Source organism: Hirundo rustica, chromosome 16, assembly GCF_015227805.2.
Source record: "Hirundo rustica isolate bHirRus1 chromosome 16, bHirRus1.pri.v3, whole genome shotgun sequence".
NCBI lineage: Eukaryota > Metazoa > Chordata > Aves > Passeriformes > Hirundinidae > Hirundo > Hirundo rustica.
The window spans coordinates 12915706-12943306 of NC_053465.1; the positions used below are offsets into that span (position 1 = coordinate 12915706).

Sequence of the window (27601 nt, forward strand, 5' to 3'; positions counted from 1 at the left end):
AGCTGACATGCTGGGAAGTTTTGAAGAATGGATTTCCCAATTTTTAGTGCATCCTACTGGGCAGGGAATGAATTTAGCAGAACTGATGCTGTGGTACTTTGGATGGGATGTGTTGTGTGCCAGAGCAGCACCTGGACTTGTAGATGGTTAAATCAAAGACCACATCTGTGGTCTGGAAACTGCAGTCTGGAGCCCAGCTCCCTCGAAAGGCTCGGTGCCAGCAGTTTCCAGGCTTTCCCTGCCTCTCTGGATGACAGTCCAAGGAGGAGCAGCAGGAAGGGAGGTCAGGGCTCCTGTGTCAGGCAGTGGTGTGGGTGAGGGCAGAGTGAAGAGGGCAGCAGTCACCTCTGCCAGCTTCCCTGCCATGTTCCATGGAATCCCGGGATGGTCTGGGTTGGAAGGACATTAAACCCCGTCTCATTCCACCCCCCTGCCATGGACAGGGACACCTTTCACTCTTCCAGCTTGCTCCAAGCCCTACCAAGCCTGTCCTTACAGCACTTCCAGGGGGTGGGAATGTTTCTTTGCTACATTTTTTCACTTCCTCTATGAAATTATTGGATGTATTCAGTATTACCCTACACACATTGTCCCCTGTCCACAGAGACCGGGGCGGATCTTTGGTTCGCCCTGGGCCAGCAGTTCGGATGTTCCTGTGCTTGGTGGTGCCAGGAGCAGTTTCTTTAAAAGATTTGGAAGATGATTTCTAACTGGAGTTTTGGAGAGCTGGTGCCTGTGTCACAGCAGCCACCCAAGAGCAGCTTGGATCCTGTCCATGGCCACCTTCTCCAGCCATCCTTGCTGGGATGATTTGGCTTACACAGGGTCTGAAATCATGGGCATGTTCTCTGTGCTTTGGTCCAGTGCTGTCCCATATCCCGCTGCCAAGGGCACTTTGGTGACCTGTGTGGATCCAGGCAGGATCCCCTATAAAGAAGAAGAGATTACACTCAACATCTCTGCCTGCGAAAATCCCTGGGTAGTTTGACGAGTCATGGGGAAGTGTTGACTGTGCAGGACATTTATCTCTTTCCTTTTTTCGGTAACAGCACCAAAATGTGTGCTATCAGGCAGAAAGGGAAAGCGGCTCCCCAGAGCTCCCAGCTGGGGCATTCAGCCTCTTATCTGAGTAAGCGAAATCCCAGATATCCAAACACAGGCAGGGCCAGGCAGCCTATGGAGTGCCTGCAGAACAAAAGCCTCTTTGCACTCCCAATAAATTGGTCCCATAGGAATTTTGCTTTGAAATTCTAATTGACCCAGGGAAGAAAATTATTTCGTGGACTTTGAACTCATTAAAAAACTCCATCATTCATCCACAGTTTATTCCTGACACTTAATCAAAAGCAATGTAATGATCTTTCTAACCAACATAATGTGATGTTGGTGGGAATGTGTCTACTCCCCAGTCCACAGCACGTTGCAGGAGTGGAAAGTGTTTATTAGCTTTTCTATTACAGTTACCAAGCGCCTCTCGGGAGTTTCAGAAGTTTCCAGAATTAAGAGCAAATTTTTTTGGCATCTTTTAATCACGGATTTTTGGGGAATTCTATCTCTTGTGAAATTTTGTATCTTTAAAAAGATACAAAAGTTCTTTCTTCTTTTATACAAATGAGAAATAAAGCATCAAACCCCTGATTAAGAAAATCTAGAAGATATTTTTAAAACTCAAACTTGAGTGACCATTTTAAATCGAATTTCAGTGCACAGATGTTAAATTACAGGGCATTCACAGCACACCAGCAAACCCCCCAGAGATGTGAGAAAGCAGCTGGAAGTTCAAGGAAGAATTTTCTTTGCAGCACCCTGAATCCACCATCTTCAGAGAGAGAGACAAGATGTTTTCACTCAAGGGTCCTCAGTGAGATAGAATGTGGGGGGGGGGAAATCACATTTCCTACTCAAACTTCGCAGTTTTTACCTCATTTTTAAGTGTCTTCTGAGTGGGGGGTTCTCATCTGAACAAGTGATTTCAGACTTAGCCAAGGTCATGGCTGTGGGTAGCCTGAGTTGTGCAGTACCCTGCAGAAGTCTAATTCCCCCAGTCAAACTCCCAAACTTTGTTTCACCCCAAGTCGTGATAATCTGCTAACTCTGAGATCACAAGGTGTTCTGGAGAAGGTGCTTAAAATACAGACCTGTGGTTTTCACTCATCCTGAAAATCAGAGGGTGTATAAATGCTCTGGAAGTTTGTAAATCCTACCATTACCGTAGCAATTCCTTACTGAGCGCTGTCACCTGGCGGTGTCTCCCCCCGGGTGGATAAAACCAAGTCAAGTCATCCTGGTGTTTCCTATGGGACCAATCCTGCTGCACTGAAGTTAATTATTAATTATAGTTAATTGTCTTCTGTAAAAGCAGGGCACACCCTGGAGTTCCACGAGCAGCTGGTGCTGCCGTAGCTCGTGCAGGGCAGTTTTTGGTCTCTGTTCATGGATTTCCCCACAGAATTGTGGCCGTGTTCAGCCCAAGCTGTGCTCTTTCTGGGTGTGGGTGGATGTTCATGAGTGGCTGGTGGTGGGGAGAGGCTGACACCTGGATTTTCTCATGTGCTGGGCTGGAAGGTTCTCTGCAACTGCATTGTTCAGAAGTTCCCACTCCCTGTGCCTTCTCTGATGTCTAAAAAGGGTCGTGCTCCTGTCTGAGCCTTACCCAAGGCTCTTTGGGGCCTTCCTAGAGGTGTTCTCAGCCACCCATTTTTATGGAACTTGTTGTAATTTACACCTGAGATGAAGGAGCATGGGCAGCTCTCGAGTTTGCCAGCAGCAGGTTTGGAATAGACACACAGTCCCATCTCATCCTTCTGTCCTGGGATGATGTCCTTGGCCAAGGATGGTGAGGACAAGAAGGTGAGGCAGTGTCTGTGTGGTGATCCAAGTCAACCTCACCTTATCTCTGAAAGCTAAATAGACTAGGACTATCAGCAACACTTGGTTAGTATCTAGAGGAGATTTAAACCCTTCAAAAGCTGGTGGGGTAGGCACAAAGAACTGGTTGAAGGGCTGGGAGAAAACTTCCCCTGCTGTCATTTCCTCACAGAAAGTACCATTCTTAAAGTAACCCCAAAAACATGCACTTAGTGTGTGATAGCCATGTATCCATGTGCCTGCCTTCCAGAGGCAGTTAAAGATCCATGAATTCCTCACCTTATCAACCCATAAAGCAAACTTGATAACATCCACAGTAGCCTTAGTTATAGGGCCCTTGTTTAGATAAGGGCCTGCAAATGGGAGGAATACGGCCACAACCAGGGAAAGCCAGACCACATGATGTCACCTAGCGAGGATTCTATATCCAGCACACACACTCAAGGAGGAGTAGAGATGAGAAAAAAAGAGGTGGTTCCTGGAAATCCACCCCAGAGAGACTCCCAGCTCCTGGTGACACCCCAGTGCAGGTGTGGGGTCACGGCCACGCCTTCCTGGGCACGGCAGAAGGTCTCATCTCCATCCCCTCAGCTGGGCCAGGACTCGCCCAGCAGCCCCTCACAGCCCCATGGGAGACAGCCCCGAATCCCCCCCGAGACCGCCAGCCTGTGTCAGCACGGCTGTCGAGGTGGGGGAGCGGCCAGTGCAGCACCGAGGGTCCCACAGCGGGGACACGGGGGTGGGGAGGGCCTGGAGGAGCAGCCCTGTGAGGGGGGCACTCGGTCTGATCAGCTGGAGCAGACTGAGGGGAGACTCGACACAATCTGCAGCTTCCCTGTGAGGAAGAGGAGGGGAGGACACTGATCTCTGCTCTGTGACAGGAACGGGACCAGGGAATGGCTGGAGCTGTGCCAGGGAGGGTCAGGCTGGAGATCAGGAAAGGTTCTTCCCCAGAGGGTGCTGGCAGTGCCCAGGCTCCCCAGGGAATGGGCACGGCCCCGAGGCTGCCAGAGCTCCAGGAGCCTTTGGACAGCGCTGCCAGGGATGCCCAGGGTGGGGATGTTGGGGTGTCTGTGCAGGGCCACTCCAGGATCCTTGTGTGTCCCTTCCAGCTCAGGACATTCTGGGGTTCTGTGATTCCATGTGTTTGCTTTGAGCCATCTGTTGGATTCCCTCTGTGTGACAGCTCTGGATCTCCACCTGCACCGCCCTGGCGTGGAGGTGCTCTCAGCTGATGTGCCTGTCCCTGGAGGCTGTGGGGTCCTTGATGGACATACTCCTCTGGGGAGCTCAGGAGAGACATCTGGGTTTATTCCTGCCACCTTTAAAGTCTAATAAAGGCATTAAAGGCACTGCTTGGCTCTAATCCTCAAGCCGGGTTCCTGCGAGTGCACGTGCAGATGTGAGCCTGGAAACCAGGTCAGGAAATAGAAAATGACACTTTTTAAAGAAAAGAAAGTGTGTAAATCTCATAAAGTTTCCTTCTCCTACCCCTGCCTGTAAATCCTGCCCGTGCTGGGAAGCAGCAGGGCTCCCTTCCGTTGTCTAAGCTTCTCAAAATGATGAAAATCCCTCGGTGGCAAATCCTAAAATTATTGGGGCTGGGGAGTGCGAGCGGCTGTGCAGATCCACACTGTCATGGGCAGGGTCAGGGGGCACCAGGAGTTTATTCTGCCTGGCAAGGGGGTGTTGGAGAGCTGGATGTGCCCAGAGCACCCCTGAGAGGAGGACAAGGCCACCATTAGTCACCTGGGCTGTAAATGCAGAGCTGCCCCTTGCCATCCCAGCTCTGAAGGTATTTCCCCCTGGGCACAAAGAGAAGGCTGACCTGAGGAACAGCTTTGGGGATGAGGTTTGCTGTCCCTTGGAACACTGATGCCTGGCTTTGTGTTGTACTTCTTGTCTGGATGTCTTTACCCAGACAAATTAATTCATTCTGGGGCTTTGTGAGAGTGTGGCTGGTTGAGCAAAGGGGCTGTGGAAGATAACAGGGCACAGATGAGCACTGGATCAGATTCAGGCTGGTTTTGGCTGTTCCCAGCAGCAGATCCCCACCTGAGCCCTGCCAGCTTTCACCCAGGGGAAGATTGTCCCCACAAAACCAGCTGGGTCCCGTTCAAAACTCCCTTTGTCTGGTCCCATTTATCCTGGATAAAACCCCAACCCAGTCATATTTCCTCTAAATGGAGGCGTTTTTCATACAGTCATCCCACTGCAAAGCAGCATCATTATCCATGTGTGGTTGGGCACAAAACCCTCAGATATATTTTGAACATCTGACATTTTTCCAAGAATAAACAGTAGGAGAGTTGGAAAATGTTTGCAAACTTTTCCTTCCCGCTTCCTAACCTCCAGGGAGCAAGCAGAAGATGTTCAGTCCTTTCAGATGTTAATGAAATTTTGTATTTTGAAAGAAAAAAGTAACAAACAGAAACATTTCTCTGCCCAGCTGATGCTGTGACTTTGTCCCTTCGTTCTGCCATCACGGTCACTTTGTTCCTTTCATCTTGTTAAGAAGTTTGTCCTTTTGTCACATTCAGTGGGTGGAGTGGCTGAACTGCTTTAAACAGAAGGTTATAAAGTTTATTCTGATCTTTCCAGGACCAAGTGAGTCCCTAGTGGAGGTGGCCAAGGTAGAGAGAAGCACAGCTGGGCTGGGGACACTGAGGCAGGACCTGTCCTCTCTCTATGCCTCATTTGCCATCTCGGCCTCACATCCCTTATTCTGGCTCCCCAAATCAATCACCAACAATAACAGCAACAATGTGAAAACTTCTAATTCAGAGTGTAAAGGGGAAGCATTGCTGGACATGTTCATCTGCCTCCTCGGCGGTGAGCAGAAAGGAAATTTGATTTACCATCATTTTATCATCGTTTCCATGTGGGTGTGGCTCTTGGGGACACAGTGGGCTCGGCACTGCTGGGGGAGCATTTGTGCTCAGTGATCTTAGAGGGCTCTTCCAAGCCAAATGATTCCACGATTCCATGATTAGGCTGGATGCAGGCGGGGCGCTGGTGGCTGTGCATTCCGAAGTGGAGCATCCGGGCTGTTCCCATGGTTTCAGCACTTGGGGAGCAGGTTGCAGGAGTCAAAGCAAGCCCTTGGAGGAACAAATCAGGGCTGCTGTGGGGAGAGATGATGAAGCATTATTTTGTTATCGTTGCTGCTGCTTGTCTGGTTCCTGTAGGTGCTGCAGGGTGGGAATGAGCAGCAGCCCGGGGTGGTACCAGCAGGTTGGGTGTGCTACACCTGGAACCATGGGAAGAGCCACAGGCTCCAAAATCCCAGCCACGATCCCACTCCTTTCCCACCCAGCCCCTAGGGGATGTCTGTGTGCAGGCGTCAGTCCACTGGAGGACAGTGACCTCAGCCTGTGGTACTGGAGGGAAAACCTGAGCACAGAACTCCCCAGGGACAAGCCCAGACCCCCAGGGGGCCAGAGGCAGAGGCTGAGTCAAGTCTGTGTCTCATGGATTTCAAGTCAGTCCTTTATTCATTTCATTCCACTGAGCCATGGAATCATCCCATGGAATCCAGAGTGGTTTGGGTTGGAAGGATCTTAAAGCCCATGCCATTTCATCACCTGCCATGGGCAGGGACACCTTCCACCATCCCAGGCTGCTCCAAGCCCCTTCCAGCCTGGCCTTGGACACTGCCAGGGATCCAGGAGCAGCCACAGCTTCTCTGGGCACCCTGTGCCAGGGCCTCCCCACACTCACAGGGGCATCTAACACTTAACCTAAATCTCCTCTTTCAGTTTAAACCATTCCCCTGTGCCCTTTCACTCTGCCTGTGTAAAAAGCTCACTGGAAGGGGCTCTGAGCTCTCCCTGGAGCCTTCTCTCCTCCAGGTGAACACCCCCAGCTCTCCCAGCCTGTCCCAGAGCTGCGGGATTCCAGCCCTTGGAGCATCTTTGTGGCCTCCCCTGGACCCTCTCCAGCAGCTCCATGTCCTTGTCCCCTGAACAAGGTGGGGTCTCACAAGGGCAGAGACTCAGCTACAGCCCTTGGGTGTAACTCAACGCTTGAGGCTGGTTTGGCCTCGGAAAAGTTTTGTCCAAGATTCTGGCTGGGAGCCTGGGGAGATGTGAGCCAGTTTTTGGAAGCAGGACCCTTCAATCCAGCAGTAAACAGTGCATGCCTGCTGCAGATGGTGTCTAACCCATTAGAGAGAGATCCCCTCCCTGCTTATTTACCTCTGTCAGAGCTTATGAAAGAAAAATAAATGCTGTGGGATTAGTCCCCTAATGAATAGACCCGTGTGTGCATGCATGTAGTGCAGCATCTTACAAGTCCATCTCAGTAGTTTTTAGGCCTGAGAATGAAAGTTATAATGAGGAAAATATTGATTTCCCATAAAAGGGCTTTAATCAAATGCCCTGACACCCCAAGGGGGACAGAGCTCTGCTACAACACCAAATTGCACTTCATATACCATCTATTTCTCAAACACTGTATAAATGAGCCTGCCCAGTGGATATATGAGAGTTCCCAGATGTCGTACATCACGGGAGCAGGGAGAGCTGTGAGGAGAACCAGCGCTGCCTGGCTCGGGAAGGGAATGCTCTGGGAAACCTCTGGGGAGCTGTGGGCACAGCAGGCGTGTTCTTCCCCTGGGCAGGTGAGGTCTGGTAGAGGGGTGCCTGCTCAGCACTGCAGAGTCCTGGTGGCCCTGTCTGTCCCTAGGTGAGGGTATTTGTTTTTGCCTTGAGGCTGTGAGCTCTTCCTGGAGCATTCTCTGCTCCAGGCGAGCACCCCCAGCTCTCCCAGCCTGGCTCCAGAGCAGAGGGGCTCCAGCCCTCAGAGCATGTCTGTGGTCTCCTCTGCATTCTCTCCAGCAACTCCACGTCCTTCTGATGGTGAGGACCCCAGAACCCGGAATTAAAAAACCTCCCAGGGTCTGGGGTTTGCTCTGTGCCAACACAGGGACAGAAGGAAGATCGCTGCTGCTCAGATCAGCAAACTTGAAAGGAGCTTCAAGGTGTTGACCCCGAGGTTCACACTTCTCTTGAGGAAAATAACAGAGCAGTGGAGACCCAGATGAAAGCTTTGCCTTCAGGAGCCAGTTCAGGTATTTCTGGGAGCCAGTCAGTCTCAGCAACTTGAGCGATAAGCTTTAGTTTTCATTGCTTCCATATTTCCTCCTCACCATCCTCTTCTGCCTCACCTCACCCTATAGTTGGGAAGTTCTTTATTTATGTTTTGGCTTAAATCAAATCGCCTTGGCTGTGTAGCAGGGAGCCAGGAAATATTAGCACCAGGGAATCAGTATTCTGGAGGTGCATTGCATTGCTTCCTGAGTGCTTATTTATCCATCCTGGAGGAAGGGAGGCTGTGAAGTGTCTGTGCCTCGTCGTCCTGCCAGGAGCATCCTCCCAGCCCAATATCTCCCTCCAAATGGAGCTGGGTGCCAGGGTTCTTCCAGGAGTTATCTGAACCACTGTTGATTTGATTAGAGCAGTTTGTCCTTCCCTGCCACACATAATTCCTGTGATGATGGCTCATTTTTCTTGGCTGTAAGTGGAATTGCAGCAAACAGATCAGCTGTCTGGCTCTCCCCCCGCTGATGGATCATGCTGCTTCCTCGCGGTGCCCGCGCTCGCTGGCTTCACTCCTCTGCTCCACAAGAAATACTTCCCTATGCCCAGCGCTCTGTAAATCTCACCCGGAGCCTGGAAAGTTTGGGAAGTGCTCTGTCAAGTCACAGTGTCCTGGTTACTGGAGCCTCCTCTCTGGATCTGCAGCTTTTCTGTGCTGGGGCTGGGGAAGGCTGAGCCCTGCCGTGGGCACACCCTGGGCACACGGAGGGAGGCACCAAAGCCACCCCTGAGGTTCCAAGGCCACCAGCACCTCCTCTGAGGCAGCCAGAGGCTGCTTGGAAAGTGATAAAATCACAGAACTGTTCAGTTTGGAAAAGTCCTCTAAGACCATGGAGTCCAAGCATTCCCCCAGCCCTGCCAAGGCCAGCACTGGCCCTCGTCCACAGGGTGCCACAAGTGCCACATCCACAGGGCATTTGAACACCCCCAGGGATGGGGACTCCACCACTGCCCTGGGCAGCCTGTCCAGTGCTTCACCACCCTTTCTGGGATGAAATTTTCCCTAATCTCAAACCAGAATTTTCCCTGGTCTCAACTTGAGGCCGTTCCCTCTCCTCCTGTCCCTGTTCCCTGTTCCCAGAGCCCGAGCCCCCCGGCTGTCCCCTCCTGTCAGGGAGTTGGGCAGAGACACAAGGTTCCCCTGAGCCTCCTTTTCTCCAGGCTGAGCCCCTTTCCAGCTCCCTCAGCCTCTTCTAGTGCTCCAACCCCTTCCCCAGCTCCGTTCCCTTCCCTGGGTACATTCCAGCCCCTCAAGGTCTTTTGTCATGAAGGGCCCAAAACCATCCCAGGATTCGAGTAAAGAGAGGTACCAGTGCCCTGGTCCTGCTGGCCACACTGGCTGAGAAATTAGTGACAACCCCAGAAATAAATCAGGAGCAAATTACAGAAAGCAGCAACTTCCACCTCCAAAATTAGGGTATGAAGGAGAACCACATCAGGAGCACTCCAGGGTGTGATTACAGTGATTATTGATTTTTCTGCAGGAGTGAACCATGGAGCAGATTAGGAAATACAGCCCCTCTCTGCAAGGCACAGAGCAGGTGATCTGAGGGACAAACTGGCTCCAAAGATCTTTTTTGGTCATGGTCAGGCTGTTGGGACCTGGAAACCCCAGTGGAGCATCCTTGCTTCTCGACTTAATGGGTGGGATTTTGGAATTTAATTGAGGCACCGGAAGCTGCTGAATTCTATTAAGAGCCCTGATCTGCCTTAATTTAACTTTGCACAGGGGTTTTGAAGTATAAGTACATTAACAGGTTTAATACTCCAGTTCATACCCTCTGGCATGGCCCTGGTTTTGTTATGGTTTACGGCGTTGCGGGGGAGGCTGAACAACATAAAAATGCGTGTCAGAATTTACACTCTCAGATTGTCAACCATTCACAAGTGTCACAAGGTTAATTACAGGCACCCAAACCCTTCTCACTTTCTCCTCTTCAGATGTGATGTTTGCTCCCTACTCTGCACTGAAGTGTTCTGGACTTGGGGTGGATTTTATGAGCAGAAATAATGTGTGACTCCAGAGTAATGTGAGACTCCAGCTCTACTCTGTTCTGTAAGAGATGAAATATATCAAAAATCATCCAAAAGGGTTTTTGCCTGGCCATTACACACCACCCCTCCTCCTCCTGGGACCCTTGCAGAGAAGCCTCTGGCATAAGTGACACTTGTGAGGGTGGTGAGACCCTGGCACAGGGTGCCCAGAGCAGCTGTGGCTGCCCCTGGATCCCCGGCAGTGTCCAAGGCCAGGTTGGGATGGGGCTCGGAGCAGCCTGGGACAGTGGAAGGTGTCCCTGCCCATGGCAGGGGTGGCACTGGATGGGCTTTATGGTCCATCCAACCCAAACCTCTCTGGAAAGCCGTGGTGAGTGAAGTGTAAGCAGAGCAGATGCCTCCAGAGGCAGGGCCCCCTCCAAACTGTCCCGGCAGTGTTGCACACAGGGGTCTCACCGTGAGTCCTTTTCATGCTGGGGTCTCGGAGGGTTTCTGGATATGGAGCAACCGTGCACAGTCATGGTGGGCACTTGGACATGGTTTCTACAAACCCACAAAGATGGTGAAGGGCCTGCAAGGGCCATAGGAGGAGCAGCTGAGGGCACTTGGTTTGTCCAGCCTGGAGCAGGGGAGTCGGGGGCTGCAGCTCCTCCCGAGGGGCAGCTCCAGTCTCTGCTCTGTGACAGGGACAGGAGCCAGGGAACAGCTGGAGCTGGGCCAGGGAGGGTCAGGCTGGATTTCAGGGAAAGGTTCTTCCCCAGAGGGTGCTGGCACTGCCCAGGCTCCCCTGGGAATGGGCACGGCCCCGAGGCTGCCAGAGCTCCAGGAGCCTTTGGACAGCGCTGCCAGGGATGCCCAGGGTGGGGTTGTTGTGGGGTCTGTGCAGGGACAGGGGCTGGAATGGGTGATCCTGTGGGTCCCTCCCTGCTCAGGACTTTCCAGGATTCCATGAGAATGAGGCTTTCACTGCAGGCACACGCTGCCTGGATTCCTGGTGTTACAGAATTACCTGGGATACACAAGTCAGCAGGGACTGAGCATGGAGGAAACCACACTTGAAAGGGCCAGCACAGAAAGGAACCCACCCTGGGAATTAATTCTGCAGGAATTGCATTCATGGCCAAGGAGAAACCTGCAGAAACAGGCCTGGGGAGCTTTTATCCAAATGTCTGGGAGCTGAAAGGCAAGATCCTGCAGCCTCTGCAGCACACCCATCCCACCCTTCCCTTCTCTCTGCCTGGGGAGAATGGAGGGGGAAGAACGTATTCCAGGCTCATCAAGCCCTCTTTGGAAAGCCTCCAAGAGCTCTTTCCACCCCTTCCTTCTTACTGGCTCAGTTAAATTTTAGTTTAACCAGGGCTGGATGCTAAACTGGCCCAAGCTGCCAGTCAGTGTGGGAGCAGCACAGCCCTCCCAGGGCAGGGAGGAGGTGAAAACAAGGAGGGAGCCCAGCAGGGTGTTGCCAGTGCTGAGCTGAAAGACCACCCCACCTGTGTGTGACGATAAAGTACCTGCACTTTACTCCTCCTGCAAGTGCTCCACAGGGACATTTTGGGAGCAGTGCTCAGCCTACCCCAAAACACAGTTTTTAGTCAGTGAACTACTCCTGTGGAAATGTGCTTCCCAACTCTGCTCCAGCAGTGCTTTACTCACTGTGTTCATAAACCCGTGTCCTCCTACCACCCCCCTTCACTCTCCTCACCTCCCTTGTAAAGAAGAGATGCTTTTTGTCTGCACTGTATAAAATATACATTGGTACTTCCACATGGGGTGGGCCAACCGTTTCACTGGTCAAACAACCAACCTTCCCTCACAACAAAATCTTCCCACCTTCCTGTGGGAGAAAATCCTCACTCCATTCATTTTTAAACATTCCTTGTAAATTAAGACCTCGGTATTTTCTAAAGCCCCTCACTTCCCTGCCTCATCATTTATAAGCTTCTAATCCCTTTAATCTCTCTAGTCAGGAGGCGTCCAGGCAGCAGGGAGCTTTGTAAAGGTGTGGAAATCTCCCCAAATTCCTGCGTAATGCCCTCCTGCTCTGCCATGGCACCTTCCCGAGAGGGGGAGCACAGAGGGGCACTGCCCACACGGTGGGATGGTGATTTCAGAAGATGAAAGCTGATTAGGAAGAAAGGGGTCTCTTTCTAAACCCTTTCCTCTCCCACCTTCAGGGAGTTTTAGCCCTCTCCACCATGTCCTGGAAGGACCATGCCTCTCTTCGGCTGTCTGGCACCAGCCCAGGGCCAGGACGCTGCTGCTGAGCTCCTTTGGCACAAGGAGTCACAAAGTCCACGTGAGGAGGTCAAGGCACAACCTGTGCAGAGCTTCAAGGTGGCCAAATTTGAGCTTGGCTGAAGTTTTTCCACCTGTACCTATTTAATGCTTGTATTTGCCCATCTCCTCCTCACTAAGCTCCGTTGCATTTCCCAGAGGCTGTAACTGATCATTTAAAGAGAGTGAATAGTGTGATTTCCAGCGAAGTTTTGTTGCCCAGACGGACACCCGATTCTGAAGAGCAGGAATGAAATGTGGTGGTGGCATGAATTGTGTCATCCATGGCTTAGCCATGGAGCTTCTGCAGAAGTCCACTCAGTCCTTTGGTTTGACGTGTTAGAGTCATAAAATCATGGAATGGGTTGGGTTGGAAGGGACCTCAAAGCTCATCTCATTCCCACCCCTGCCATGGGCAGGGACACCTTCCACTGTCCCAGGGTGCTCCAAGCCCCGTCCAAGCTGGCCTGGGACACTTCCAGGGATCCAGGGGCAGCCACAGCACCTCTGGGCACCCTTTCAAAGAGAATGGAGAGTAGGTCCTCAGCATCCATTAAATGGAGGAACTTGTAGTTTAACAGGCAGAGATACATTCTTAGACATTTTTAATGGAGAGTTAGAACTACCACAAGCTTTAGCAAGGCAAGTGGACCCCCTGCTTCTGCCAGGATGTCCTGGTGCTGGCAAAGGGAGAATTCTGGATGTGAAACTGGAGGGAGACAGCGCCATGTGCGTGAGCTGTCATGTGTGTGATAAATTGCTGAATAAATTTATTAAGTCAAATGATCCCTTAATCTGACCACCTGTATAACTCAGGCCCCAGGACTGCCCTGGATTCCGTATAGGAACACGTAAGAGGTGGCAGGTTTTTTGGGAGGATTATCTGCCTCGCTTTAAAAGCAACAGAGGATCTGCCAGGGCAAGAAGCCTCTCAGGCTGATTACCCCCAGCATTAAGTGTTTGTACCTGCTTTACAATCTGACTTTGGCCTCACCCTCCAGCTCCTGGGTGTTGTCATGGCTGCATTATGGCACTTGCAGCCCTCAGCCAGGTCCCAGAGTAAATGTTCAGACCTCAGACTGAAAACACTGAGTGAAAACAAACATCTTAAAGAAGTCTCGGTTTATCGATACCTCTTTATAAGCTCAGGATCTTGCTGTAAAACAGTCCCTCTTGACTGGATGAGATGTGTATTGGATGTGTGGGGGGTGATTGGCATTAATGACCCTACAGAGGGTCTCTGTAGCAGATATCACTGCCCTCATTGGCATTTACAGCTGCTTTTCAGGTGAATCACAGCCATGAGCAAACCTTCATGGCTTCATCTTGAACCCAGACAGCAACTAACGTGGACTATGGCATGGGGAGGTTAAAGATCAGAGAGAAAGAAGGAGAATTTTTCCCAGCTCTCCCATCTGAGGTGTTCTCATGGCTGCTCCAGAAGGGGAGGTTTTCATCTCCTCATTCTTCTCCATGAATGCTCTTCATGCAGAGCCCTCACAGTTTGAAATGTCCTGAAGTGGCAGCCAGTCCCAGAGCCTGTGTGAGCCACAGCGACAAGGGATTAAATAACTCTGGAGGAGGTGACTGCAGGGGTATTTCCTCCTCTCTGCTCAGGAGTGAGGGGTCCTCTGGGCAGGGAGACCAACACAGCTCTTAGGAGTTCTTCCCCCATTCTCTTCGCTAGTTTGGTTTTTAACAAAAAAGGGAGCATTTTTAAAATAAACTCTCCTTTCTCTTTGTTCCTGCCATGTCTGAGGGATATGGCTTAGGGGTGAGTTTGGCAGTGCTGGGATAACAGCTGGACTCTCTATGATCTTAGAGGATATTCCAGCCCAAATAATCCTAAGGTTCTGTTCGGAGTACATTTGCTGTTCTCCACTGCCGAGGCATTGAGGAGAATAGCAAATTGTAGAAATAAAAAAAAAAAAAAAATTAAAAAAAAAAATTTTTTTTTTTTGTGAGTTTCAGAAAATGCCCTGGCACCAGGAGAAAGCGCTGGTCACCAGTGGGTTCCCAGTGCAGGCATTAAATGGGTGCCAAGTACTGCCAGTTCCAGACCCCACCTGCAAAGAGCTGAGCAGCTGTCACTAGTTTAACAAAATAAAAGCCGTGTGGATGGAGTGGGGTTAGGAAAACCCTTCCAAATGGAATTTTCTTCCTTTTTCTGCCTCTAATGTTGGCAGTGTGCAGCAATGAGGTCCTAAGCAATAACCATGTGTGGCACAGAGGTGTTGCCATGGCTCAGACTCTTGTATAAAATAGAAATGCATTATTATAAAACCTCCTGCCTTTCCCAGAACCGGAGCGTGACCAAGAGTGTGGAAACTCATGTGTGTCGTGGCTGTGGGTGCATCAGGGGGGTGATTCCATGCACAACAGCACCTTGGCAAAGGGGGAGGTGAGGGAAAGGCTGAAATCCACTACAGTGAACCACAAAATTCCATAAACCAGTTTAAATTCCCCATTCAACTTCATCAGCTTCAGCTCATCACGGAGCCAGGGCCGGGCCCCTGGTGTTTGTGTGGAGGAACAGGGGCCACAGTTCACAGCAGCTCATTTAGCACTGCAGATGAGCACTCACCAGAGGAAATGAGTTTGGGTTGGCTGCTCAGGGTTTATCCAGGAGGGTCAATCACAGATTCCCTGGGGGTCCATCATCCATCACACTGGAACAAGCCCTGGGCATCTGAGAGCTGAGACTGAGCCTTCAGCTCATGTGGAGAACGCTCTGGAGCAGGAGCAGCGTGGGGTCTGCCTTCCTGGGGGATGGAAATAACAGAGGCAGACTCATCCAAGCAGGGCAGGGGGAACTCAAGGTTATGAAAATGAAATCATTCTTCTTCTGCTGCTTTCCCAATGACTGCTACTGTTAAAATGAATAATTGTGGAGCAGCCGTGTCCAGACAGATCTGTGTGTGCTCACAGCTCTTAGTGACAAAGATGCCCTGCACAGCCAGGGAAGCAAACAGAGCTGGAAGTCACGCTGGCTTGGGTGAGCCCCAAGGGGTCTGGGCATCCGTGGTGGAGGGCTCAGGCCCAGGCAGCCAAGTTTGCTGATAAAAGATCAGTTTTGACTGGGTTAAATAGGAGAAAATTTGGTTAACAGGATAAATTCCTGCCTGCTTCCGTGTGAGGGTGAATGAAGGGTGATCAGCTTTTGGGCATGGGGATGTCAGGCACACATGGAGCAGTCCAGGGCTGTTCTTTGTCATCTCTGCTGCTGTCACAGGCAGGGCTGGGTGTTGGCTCCTGCCAGATGCAAGCCAGAGCTCCTGACACTGCTCTGCCCCATCGTGGCAGCCCCACAGCTGCAGTGCCACATCCCTGCTCTGCTGTGCTCCCCCAGGACACCTCAGAGGGCTCAGGGAGAGGAAATTCTGGAGAGAAGCTTGTCTCAGAGGTTTGACTGGCAAGTTTTGTTGCCTGGAAAAGCAAGGTTTGCCCCTGGGAGTGCCCCCTCCACCAGGCCCAACAAATGAAAGCCAACCAGGAAATGTCCATGGGCCATTACCCCTCTCCCAGAGGGGGCTGAGTGTGATGAGGGCCAGATTGCCATTTAATGTGATCTGATTGATTTTATAAGCTGTTGTGTTAACAAGAAGCTCTCCAGTGTCCCTTGGCATCACCCAGGCAGTTTGACAGGTGACGTGTGCCCTTCCCCAGTGGCACTGGGAGAGGCTGGGAGGCTCCAGTTTCGTGTGTAACCCCCACACTGGGGCTGGGCCCCGGGAGAGGGCGAGAGAAGGGATCTGCAGACACCTGCAGAGCTTCTCCCCTCCTGCCAGGACTCAGGGGCCAGCAGCCCGTGGTGTTTGGGGACATGAGTGGGAGCAGGAGAGCCTGCCTGCTGTGGGGAAGCTGCTCAGCATCCCATGGGAAGGGCAGAGTTGAGCATCTCGTGTGGGTGAGGAGTTGCAGGGTCCCCAAAGAGCCTGCCCTGCCCTGCCCTAGAATTTTGGCTTCGCCAGGATGATCTGTGGGGAGCCACCTCCATCCCAGAGCAGAGCCAGAAAGGTCCTGCACCCCCAGAACTGTGTACAACACCAGCTGCTCTCCCAGCAAGCTCTCCACGCTCATCATCTTCATCAGGAGCAGCTTCCCTGGATGGGGGAGGCTCCCAGTGCCCCAGCCCTCAGCTCCTGCTTGGGACACTCTCCATCCACCGCCCCAAAGCTGGGCCCAGGGCTGGGCTAACACTGATAAAGCCCCATGTCACTGGTCCCTGAGCCTGGGGCTGAGGCAGGGACCTGCCAGCTCTGAGGAATGGTCCCAGCAGCTGCGAGGACGTTTCTGTAGCTCTTTGTTTATGGATTCCGAGGGTCCCTGGTAATTGGAACACGGCAACTCCTCACACATAACAGATGAGGTGCTGGTGGAGAGGATTTGGCATTGCTCCACTCCCCTGCAGCAAGAAGGGCTCATAAGTCACAGCTGACAAATCTGTTGATGACTTTTAAACTTCATTTACAGAAAAGAAGGACCATAACAAACAATGATGGGCTACTAATGTTGCTGTTTTATTAAAAGGGGGTCTGTGTCTTCAGCTCCTTCTGTGGGGGCTGGCTGCTGTCCCCAGGAAGGGCTGGCAGGGAGTGAAAGCAGCATCAGCAGGGAGTCCCAAGAACCCTCGCAGCCCTGACCCACCATCCTGGCGTGCATGACTGGCACGCTGATGCTGATGGAGCATGAGAGCAGCAGATGACGGCTTTGATCTCAGCTTTGGCCCAGAGCCCGCGTGGGAGGGAAATCCCCAGAGCGTCAGTCCCAGAGGGGAGCACAGCACCCTGTGCAAAACCAGGCTTGGCTTTAGTCCTCACATCCATGTGCAGATGGAGAGGCAAAGGCCAGTAGATCAGGAGCAGGATTTGTTGTTTTTCAGGAGGAAAAGGAATGGCTGCCACCATAGGCCTTGCTGTAGTTGGCCCCTCGAGCAGCCCAGGTCTCCCTGTCCCACCTGAGATGCTTTCCCTGGAGAAGAAGGTGCCTCCCCAATCTCTGTGGAGCCTCAGAGGTGGCATTTAAACAAGCAAAGCTCAGCAAGTCCGACCAGGAATGAAGTGGGAGCCACATCGCAGCCGCTCCACAGAGATTTGTGTCTTAATTGTTCGTGTCATTCTGCATATTGGAAGTGTCTGAAATAATTGTGAAAGGCAATCAGCTGGTAATTAACTCAGAGAGAAGAAAGGACCGTGGCAAAACCCTCAGCGGGTACAGGTTCTCAGTGAGGCTCCCTGAGGCTCCTCATCCCATGTCCTGACTCCCCTGCACCGAGCCCAGTCTCCGGGAGCACCTGTGTGGCTTTGGTGGTACCCGTGTGTCCTGGTTTGGAAAGACAGGTGTCTGCCAGGGAAAGGTGGAGCCTCTCTTGGAACGGAGAATGTGAACCCCCTCCCTCTGAATTATTATCATTTTGAAATTAAGGGGCTCTCAGGCAAAGATAGGGGAATGTGAATAACAACTCTTTACTAGGAATATTAAAAATAAAAAGGTAGTAGTACAAAAAAAGCAAACAAAGAGAAAACCCTGACAGAGTCAGAACACAACCTGACCCCTGTTGCTCAGGATGTTGCTCACAGCCCAGTCCAGTCCTCCTGCAGTGACAGATGTGGCTCTGTTGCAGCAATGATCCTGCAGCAGGGTGCAGTTTTCCTCTGAAGCTCCAGTGGTGCTGAGATGGCTCCGGGGTTCCTCTGGCAATCCAGGGCACACAGGCTGTGCTGCTGTTCTGAATGCCAGGTTTGATCCAGGTGGGAATGCTGGGCTCCTCCCCTGGGTGGAACATCTCCCAATGGATGATGGAATTGTCTCAGCCCTGCAGTGAGCCTGGATGGCCCAGGAACAGCAGAGATCCCTGCAGGGAGGATGGGTCCTGGAAGGGATAAAGAACCCTGCCACAGCTGGTTTAACAGCTGGTGATAGAATACAAACTGCTGGGTACATCTTGCATTGCAGCCCAAGGCACCATGACAGGGAGTCCTTCAGCAGGTGGGAGGACAATCAGGTGGTTTTCTCTGCAGGAGAACATGGACAGGCCTTCTGGAAGATCAGTCTGGTCTGGGTCCTTGGGCCCCCTTTGATCTGGGTGGAGACAGTCCTGCTATCCTCGGCTCAGGATTTTGCCAGGTCTCCTGATAGTTGGTGCTGTGCTAAAATCCCCAGGGACAGGGAATCTCTGATTTCTGCTCAGTCACTCAGAAGGAGCAGAAGTGACCTGGGGGATGAGCAGGACCAGTCTGGCTGGGAAGAGCAGCCCTGGAGTGCTAAAGCAGCTGTGGCAGCACAGTGCAGGACCTCTGCTTAGGAGACAAGGTTAATGCTTGGACTTGGATATCTTGGAGGTCTTTTTCAGCCATAATGATTTAAGAGACCACTGGAGCTCAAAAAGGGGATTCCTTCCAGCAGCTCCTCTGTGGGAGCAGGAGGGGTTAAATTAAATTAATTGGCAGCACAAAATGGGGGCCTTCCTGGGGCCCAGATTTTCCCTCTAGTTCAGCATTTCCCTGTGGTGAGAGGTCCACATGTCCTTCCCATGGGAACCTATATCATGTCCTGGGAAGGGGGGATGTGGCCCAGCCCTGGAGCTTGGGAGAGCTCCTGGATATGGCCAGAGGGGTTTGTGTGAGGAGGAGAGCCCTGGGCTCATGGATGGGGACAGGGGATGCTGAAAGCAGCAGCAGCAGCAGCAATGCCAGTTCATTACCAGCTAAGAAACTTCCCTTGGTTTTCCCCAAAAATAAATCAACCCTTTGCTGTTAAACAACAATTGGGCTGGTGGGGGGATGTTCATTAAGGAGCCTCAGAACCCATGTGAGTGGGAGAGGAGGGATGGAAACATTGTGTTTTTCTGTTAGGCTGGAAATGTTAAGGAATTAAAGAATAATTCTCAAGAAATTAGTCATGGCCAGCCATTAATGAGCATCTCAGTAATACACTAATGAGCTGACTTCAGCTGCCTGTAAAAAAGGCCTTTAATTAGATTAGTGCATGTAGCATTGTCCAGTGGTAGGTGATCATCAGGTTTTGCATTGGTGGGATTACAGATGACATTCTATTTAATTGCTGTTTCCTTTTCATTTTCTTCCCCCCCCTTTTTTTTTTTCTTTTTGAAGATTCTTTCCTCCAAAGAATTTTTTTTCTGTTCTCGAACAGAACCTAAATGTTGTCCATGGAATTCTGCATCTGAAAGGACTGCCAGACTGGGCTTATCTGATTCAATTGACCTTTAAAATTTATTTTGCTGCTGTCAAAAAGAATGTTGGTCTGTTCACGAGAGATTTCTGAGATGGTTGGAGGCAGAAACTCCTGAAAACTCCACTTGTTGCATATTCTGCAATCAAAGGATGCTCCTATTGGGGGAGGGAGGGCTTCTAGGAGAAAAGGGCCTTAATTTAAAATATATTTTCATGGAGAAAATGCTTTCTCAAAGACAAAACTTCAGCCTTGTCAAGCAGATGGAGATGCTGGCCGCCCCATCCCTGGGAATATTCAGGGCCTGGTTGGACTTGGAGCAACCTGGGACAGTGGAAGGTGTCTCTGCCCATGGCAGGGGATGGAACAACCCAGTCTTTAAAGGCCCTTCCAACCCAATTCCATGGTTCTTTGGGGTAAAACACTCTCCAAAGGGGATGCAGGTGAGCAGCTCTGGGATGAGCCCCCCCTGTGCAGTGAGCTGTGCAGCATTTGGGGGAGCCCCAGATGTGTGGAGACAAGGCAGGGTGAGGAGAGGGGCTGCTCGGGCAGCTCTCACTGTCCAGCTCTAGGTCACCCTTTATCACGCTTATTAGGGAGGATTTAATGCTCTAATGAATAGATTTTTAAGCTTCTACAGGCATAAATAATACATAGGACAGATGGTAACGAGCCACAGCTATAAACTGAATGCTGACCTGATAGACTTTGTGACTATTGTACCTTTAACAGCTGATTAAATGCTTATTTAAACAGCTATTGATTATTTATGGCTCCGTTATGCAGGATTTCAGAAATTTAAACCAGAGCCAGCTTTTCAAAGGATTGGCAGGATTTCTGCAGTTCGAAGCGACTTGTTTTAATTAAAAATTAAAAAAGGCTCTTTGCACAGCGGGAGGAAGATTGGGGGGGGGGGGGCGGAGGCAGTTCCATCCCCAGTGCCCGGGCACAGCCCTGCATCAGCCAGGGGTGAATCCCGGATTTGTGGGGGCATCACTGCACACCAGAGGGGTTAAAGGAGCTGCTCCTGCCCTTGGCACAGGTGACATCAGCCCAGGGGCCCGGTGACGCTGTGCTGGAGCAGCTCCAGGCCAGGATGCTCCCAGTGCCAATTCCCCGTGCGTCAGTGGCGTGAAGCAGCAGGGTCAGGGGCTGGGGCCGCCCCTCCTGCAGAGCCACATCTGCCACGGGCTGTGGGGACGGGCTGGATTAGTGCTGACATCCTGCAGGACGCGTGCCTGACGAGCCGGACCTGCCTCTCTGCTCTCCCCTCGTGTTGTCAGACCGACTTGGGGATGGTGCAGCCTCCACCTGAGCGTGGGGACGGGGAACGGGGCGGGGAGCAGCTCCCCCATCACCCACCCCATAAACCGAGGGGAGCAGCGGGGGGGTCAGGTTATAAACGGGGGTGGGAGCCCCAGTTCCCTGGGGGTATGTATCCAGGTGCTTGCAGAGGCAGGGATGTCTGGGAATGTCTGGGTGCTCTGCCGTGATCAGGGGGTGCAGAGGAATCACCGCCTCCGTCCCTGGGGCTGTCCCCAGCCTGGGGAGTGACAGCTGACCCTGCAGGTCGGGTGTGAGCACAGCGTTTCGTTCTGCCAGGGCAAACGGGGCTGGCAGCTGGGCTGAACCTGAGCCTGCCTGCTCAGGAGGGGAACCGTGCCCCTGGGCAGGACGTGGCCCCGCGTTTCCAGCGGGTACCTGGGGATGCACAGGGGCTGCATTGGTGCCTTCTGCATCTCTGCTCCAGCCACGGGCTGGCCATGGAGAGGGGGTAGGGGACAGCCAGGGGGCCCCAGCAGGGGCTTGGTGCACCTCCGCAGGACCAGGAGGGCAGGGACTGCTCCTGACAGAGCCTGAGCCCGGACAGGCGGGATGCTGATGGCCTCAAGTAGTGCCTCAGGAGGTTCAGCTTGGGTGTTGGGGGAAATTTCCTCGTGGGAAGGGTTGTTAAGCATTGGGACAGAATGCCCAGGGTGGAGTCACCATCCCTGGCAGTGATCAAAAAACCTGTGGCTGTGGCACCTGGGGATACGCTGTAGGTGGTGCTGGGCAGATGCTTGGAGCTGATGATCTCAGAGGCCGTTTCCAACCTTACTGGTTCCATGGTGTGCAAGGTGGGGAAGTGTTGGGAGAAATTCACAGGCCCTGTAGAAGGAGCCCCTTGTCTGGTGGGAGAGGGAACAGCCCAGAATGGCACCCGAGGGACCCGAGGACCTGCTCTGCCTGCAGTGAAAGGATCCCCCATACTGGGATGTGCTTGGTTGCACTTACAGGGGGAACAAAGGGACCCCACAGCTTCACAGTCCGGCTCCTGCTGAGCTCATCTCCGGCTTTCCAGCCCTCCCAGCTCTCAGCACAGCAAATACTCCCCCAAAAGACAGCCCTGGGCCTTCAGAAGCAGTCTAATAATTGTGGCATCTTTTTCTACCCTCTTTTTTAATAACTTCCCAGTCCTTTAACACTCATGTTTGGGAGGATTGAAGCTGTTTCCCCCCCCTACCAGAAAACCCAAGCACCATTTTCCTCCCAGTTTATTCTGTTTATTGGAGCACACAGCAGTGAGCAGGATCTTCCTGCTCTGTGGGGAGGGCTGAGCCCTCCAGGTTTGTGTGCAGGACTTGCTGGGGACTCAGGAGTTATTGAAAAGAGTGCAGGGGTTGTGTTGGTTATTAAAGCAACGCTCGGCTCTCGTGTTTGGGGACTCACTAGGAAATTACTTCAGGGCTCTCCAGGGAGGAATGATTGGCACTGGAGGTGGCAGGAACTCTGCTTCCCAGGGTTTGTGCAGCTCTCTGCTGCCGATGGAGCTGGGCCCTGTCTCATAGCTGGCTGTGTTTCTTTTCAAAACGGCCTTTTCTCAGCTTAAAGAGGGAAAAAAAATCAAAATAAAACTAACAAACAAACAAACAAAAAAACAAAAAAAAAAAAAACAGAAAACAGGAGCAGGTTACCCAGAGAAGCTGTGGCTGCCCTGGATCCCTGGCAGTGTCCAAAGCCAGGTTGGATGGGGCTTGGAGCACCCTGGGACAGTGGAAGGTGTCCCTGGACATGGCAGGAGCGTGGAACAGGATGATTTTTAAGGTCTCTTCCATCCCAACCATTCCGTTAAATTCTCCTAAAGCCCTCAGAGCTAAGGAGAAACTTGATGGCTGCCCAAAGTGAGATCCTCCCTGTGGGACAGATGTGCCTATTTCTTCTAGGGAGTGTTCACTGCCCAGGCCTTCCCTAAAACTCATCTTTCTGGATGCTTGGAAGAAAGTGCGAATCACTGCTGTGGTGGACTTTTGTCTTCCAACGTAATGCTGCTGATTTAGCCTTTAAGTTCATAGAAACAGAACGGTTTGGGTTGGAAGGGACCTCAAAGCTCATCTCATTCCACCCCCTGCCATGGTCAGGGACACCTTCCACTGTCCCAGGCTGCTCCAAGCCCATCCAGCCTGGCCTTGGGCACTGCCAGGGATCCAGGGCAGCCACAGCTTCTCTGAAACCCTTTGCCCGGGCCTCCCAGCCTCACAGGGAAGGATTTCTTCCTAATATCGATCCAAAATTGACCCTCTTTTGATTTAAAACCACTCCCCTGTGTCCTGTCAAAATGGACCCTACTCAGAATTTGTCCCCATTGAGTTCAAAAAATTTTCTGTGCTGCTCCCTTGCGAGGAGCAAGAAAGATGTTTGGACATGGAAGGTTTGAGATGAAAGCTGCAAGGGCAACCTCCAAAAAGCAGCGAGGTCAGGGCTGGGGTTTGCCCTGCACAGGAGCATCTGAGATGTTAAAGAGACCTGAACAAGGCGCACCCCACTCACACTGGAGCTCCACAGGCTGGATCAATGCTGGATCAGTGCTTTTCCCAACGCCCCAAATGCCAAATTTGCCCCAAACCTGGCAGGGACCAGGTTTGTCCCTGTGCCTCGTGCTGGAGATCCCTGCAGGATGTTTGCATTCGTCAGACCTCCAGGTTGGAAAAACGTGTGACTGGTGGAGGTGTGGGCAGGATAGAAAAGCTCATCTCCCCTCCCGCGATGAGAGGGGGAGAAGAGCCCGGCTGCTGCCGTCACAGCGACACAGAGAGCTCCTGCAGGAGCTCTTTTTGCTTTGGCTTTGCTTTCTGCTTTCCCTTCTCCTGCCATGACAGTTCGTCACTCACCCGGGGCCCCTGGGGTTTGCAGCCACCTGGCTCTCAATTACCCAGCTAATCTGGGAAACAAGGCACTGAGAGCAGGGAGGGGACAGCTTATCAGCACACCAGTGCCAGCCTTGGGCTGTTCCTGTGCAATAGCAGGAGTTTGAAGGGATTCCTGCGCGTTGGCAGCTGCAGGGACAGTGTGGGACATCGCTGCCAGGTGTGCTGTCACAGGAAGAGAGGAGAGGCAGAGGCATGGAGAGGAGTTTGTTGGCATCCATCCCCCTCCCAGCATGGAACAGGGGCATGAGCAGGTGGGCACAGCCTGTCCTGGGGTGTGGGAGCTCACTGGGACCCTGGAATGGTCCTCACCACCCCTTAGAAATGGCACAGGGGATCTTTGAATTCCTGGGGTGCAAAGCTCAGTTAATCCCTGCTGTGTTTCCTTCTCACCTGGCAGCGGCACCCAGGTGCCCGTGTGCCCAGAGGGATGATCCCCTGGAGAATCCTGGCTAAATCCCAGCCCCCAGGGGTGTGGGGGGGGCCAGGTTGCAGGGGTGGTGTCACAGGGTGCTGGAGAGCTCAGCCTGTGTGCAGAGGACACCCCCAGGTGCTCCTGGGGTTACCATGGTGTGGCCTCACTGCTGTCCCCTGCACACTCACAGGGACTCTCCCTGTGCACAGGCAGGAGGGAGGGAAGGAAGGAAGCAAGGAGAGGGGGAAGGGAGTAGGTTTAGATTTGATATTAGGAGGAAATTGTTCCTGTGAGGCTGGGGAGGGTCTGGCACAGGGTGCCCAGGGAAGCTGGGGCTGCCGCTGGATCCCTGGAAGTGTCCAAGGCCAGGCTGGACTGGGCTTGGAGCAGCCTGGGACAGTGGAAGGTGTCCCTGCCATGGCAGGGGTGGGATGGGCTTTAAGGTCCCTTCCACCTCAAGTGATTCTGTGATTCTAGGAAGGGTAGAAGGAAGGGAGAAAGTATGGAAGGAGAAATCTTACTCCTGGCAATCTCGTCCTTAAGTCTCCTTGTGTCTTCGGGGGCATTTGGGACTGGGGAGTGCCGCTGTGGTATCTCTGGAGGCTTTGGTGAGGCTGGGGGCACACACCCCTCCACCCCAGACCTCTCCTGTCTCAGTTTCTCTTGCAGAAAACAGGGATAATCCCAAATACTCTGTCCTTGATGTTCTCCGGGGTCCTGGAGTGAAGAGCCCCTTTACACGTTCGTTTATCCATGTCCAAGTATTATTCCTTGTTGCCTTTTGTCTTTCCTCTTTTCCATCTTGTGGCAGTTGTGGGATGGGGGATGAAAGGTGAAATCAGAGCTGTGGGAATGCACCTGCTGATGCCGGCAGTGGTTACTGGAATATCCTGGAATTACCAGGAATATGTGTGTGTGCTGTGTGGGTGTTTCTGACTCAGCCCTGCTGGATGCTCCATGGTGTATCCAAGCGCTGATGGTTGGAGAGGCCACCCTCCACCCCAGTTGTGGGGCTGTGCTGGGAAACCCCAGCTGATGCCTGTGCTGGATTTCACCTGGACACACATTCCCTGCTGGAATGCGGGGAGGGGCAGTATGAAATATCAACAGCCATGGTTAAAATGCCCTTTTCCAGTTGTTGCAGTGAGGAGGACAGTAGGTGCTGCCAAGTGACTGCTGCGTTTAAGAAGAAATCCCAAATGAGCGGGACAGGGGAGAAGGGGAGGCTGATTTCTGCAGGGCATGCCTGGCTCGAGTGGCAGCAGCAGAGCACTGTGCGCTGGGGGCTGGCACACGCAGTGCCCAGGCGGCTGTGACACACCCATGGTGGGGCCCAAACCCTCCAAATTCCCCAGCCTTTGGCCTTTCCTCCTCCCTGCTGCCAAATCCCTGCTGCCTGCCCGGGCAGGGCCAGCAGAGCGTGGGCAGATGGCCCCGGAGAGCTCCCATCTGCAGAGACACCGGGGTCCCGCTGCCTCCCTCCCCAGCCCTCCCAGCAGCGTGGCCATCACCCTGCCTGACCTTGGCTCGGCCATCTGGTGGCCCTGTCCCATCTCCGTCAGCCCAGGCACGGCCCCTGCACAGACCTGCCGTGTCCTGAGGTGACGCTGGCAGTTCCCAGGGGTGAGCCCCCCAAGCTGCTCGTCTCATGTCCAGAGGTCCATGGCAGCCAGAATCTTCGTTGTGAGAGATGCCTTGGGAGATTTCCTTCTCCCAGTGAAGATCCATCTGATACATTCCTGTCCACACCTCAGCTCCATCCAGATCGGGTTTTTTTGTAGCAAACCCACAATGGCTCATGTGGCACCTGCTGAGAGCCCATGGAATTTGAGAGAAAACACAGTTTTATCTCCCCGCCTTCCCCACATCCCACCTGAATCCTGCAGCCACCTGTTCCAGCCCAGGCACAGAGCTTGACCCACATCCCTCCCACACAGCCTTAAGGAGCTCAGCCCGTGCTGTAATTGGGGTTTGCAGCTGCAAACAGCTGGGCAGGGCTTCAGGCTCATGGAAATAATGCCTGACTAGGCTGGTTAGTCCTTGGGGAGGCTTTGGGCTTTGCCTGGTTTAGGATTGGGGCGTAGCAGCAGCAAAGCTCTGCAGTGCTGGGGTGTGAAAGCAGAGCCAGGGGTGTATTTGATGTGAGTGCTATGTCTGATTTTGAGGAAGAGAACATTCCTCAGCAGTGCCTACAGCAGGCCCAGATCTGGAAATTTGACCAAGCTACTTTTTTTCTGCAGCAAAGTGACGTGGTTGGTGTCTGCCCTAACTTTGGGAAGGCTTTGGACACGGTCCTGCAACATCCTGGCATCCAGGTGGGATCCAGGCCCTAGGGCAGTGCAAGCTGGATGGTGAATTCCAAGGATGGGGAGAAGGGCTCAGACTCTGCTCAGGCACCAGGGGAATTTTTCTGATATCCTGGGGAAAGGAGAGCCGTGGGTGGGTAGAAAATGGGTTGGAGGCTCCAGCAGATGAGGACGGAAAAGTGGGAGTGCATCCTGTAGAGGGAAAGCAGCTTAGAGGGACCAAGGGTGTCCCCATGGCATGGCCCAGGGTGGGGGAAAGAGGTGCCAGGGCAGGCTGAGTCTGAAACAGGAGACTCCAGGTGTCACCAGGTGTAAAGCCACGTGCTGGAGTCACCTGTGTGCCACTGCTGAATCCCCAGGGACAGGAGGGCTGTCCGTGGCTTCACAGCAGGTCTGATGTGTTCTCGGGGCAGCTGCCTGCAGACTCCCCAAAGTGTGCAGGCTCTCTGAAGGTCCTGCACAGCCCCAGCCACTCCAGCACGTTCAGGGTGGAGATTCCCCAGGTACTGGCCACCCTGGAGCAGCCTCCAGCCAGGCTTGGTGCACATCCTCAGGATTTCTGTGAAATGAGTCCTCGAGGCTTAAGCTGGGTACCCAGAGTGACCAAAGAGCTGGGAAAAGCCTCTGTTTCTCCCCATCTGCACCAGTTTCCTTTGGGAATTTCTTCCAGGTGGCACTGCAAAAATAAGTTCAAATAGAGAGCATTTAACAAGGGCTGATGTAGAGGTGGAAGTTGGAGCACCGCTTACCAAAGGTTGAGAATTGGATTCACCTAGATTCCTTTAAAAGTCCTATCCTTTGGCTATTTTCCCCAGTGTTTTTAGGAAAACTCAGCCTGCCAGGAATTGGTTTTAAAGTAATAAAACAAAAGTCTCTGGCTCTTTTAATCTGCAAGTGTGAAAGGGAAAATACGAGCCAGACTCAGACAAAGTCTAACTTTTTTTTTTTTATGATTGGATTTAGCAGGAAGATTATTTCCAGCCTCAGTGGCAGGTTAATGGAGTTGCAGGGGTTGGAGCCAGAGGAGATTTATTGTGGAGCCACATCCTTACAGAGAGGCTCAGGCTTGCCAGGTGCCTCCGGTGCTCTGTGTGGTCTGGCTTTAAGTGGTAAAAGGGATGGAGTGTCCAGCTCTTTGTGCTCCAGGTGGGAAGGTGGAGGTGGGAGCTGGGCTCAGAGCTGGGCACAGAGCCCATTGCTGTGGGACTGTTCCAGCGTCCTGTGGCTCCTGGTTCAGGCTGCAGACACCCTGTGGGGATGGGGCAGTCT

General features: G+C 52.6%; 1 protein-coding gene across 4 annotated transcripts in view; it reads left to right on the forward strand.

Annotated features, from left to right (window-relative positions):
* Positions 1 to 27601, forward strand: part of RALY (RALY heterogeneous nuclear ribonucleoprotein) — a 118251-nt gene that overhangs the window by 68760 nt on the left and 21890 nt on the right. The gene's annotated exons all lie outside the window — the stretch shown is intronic.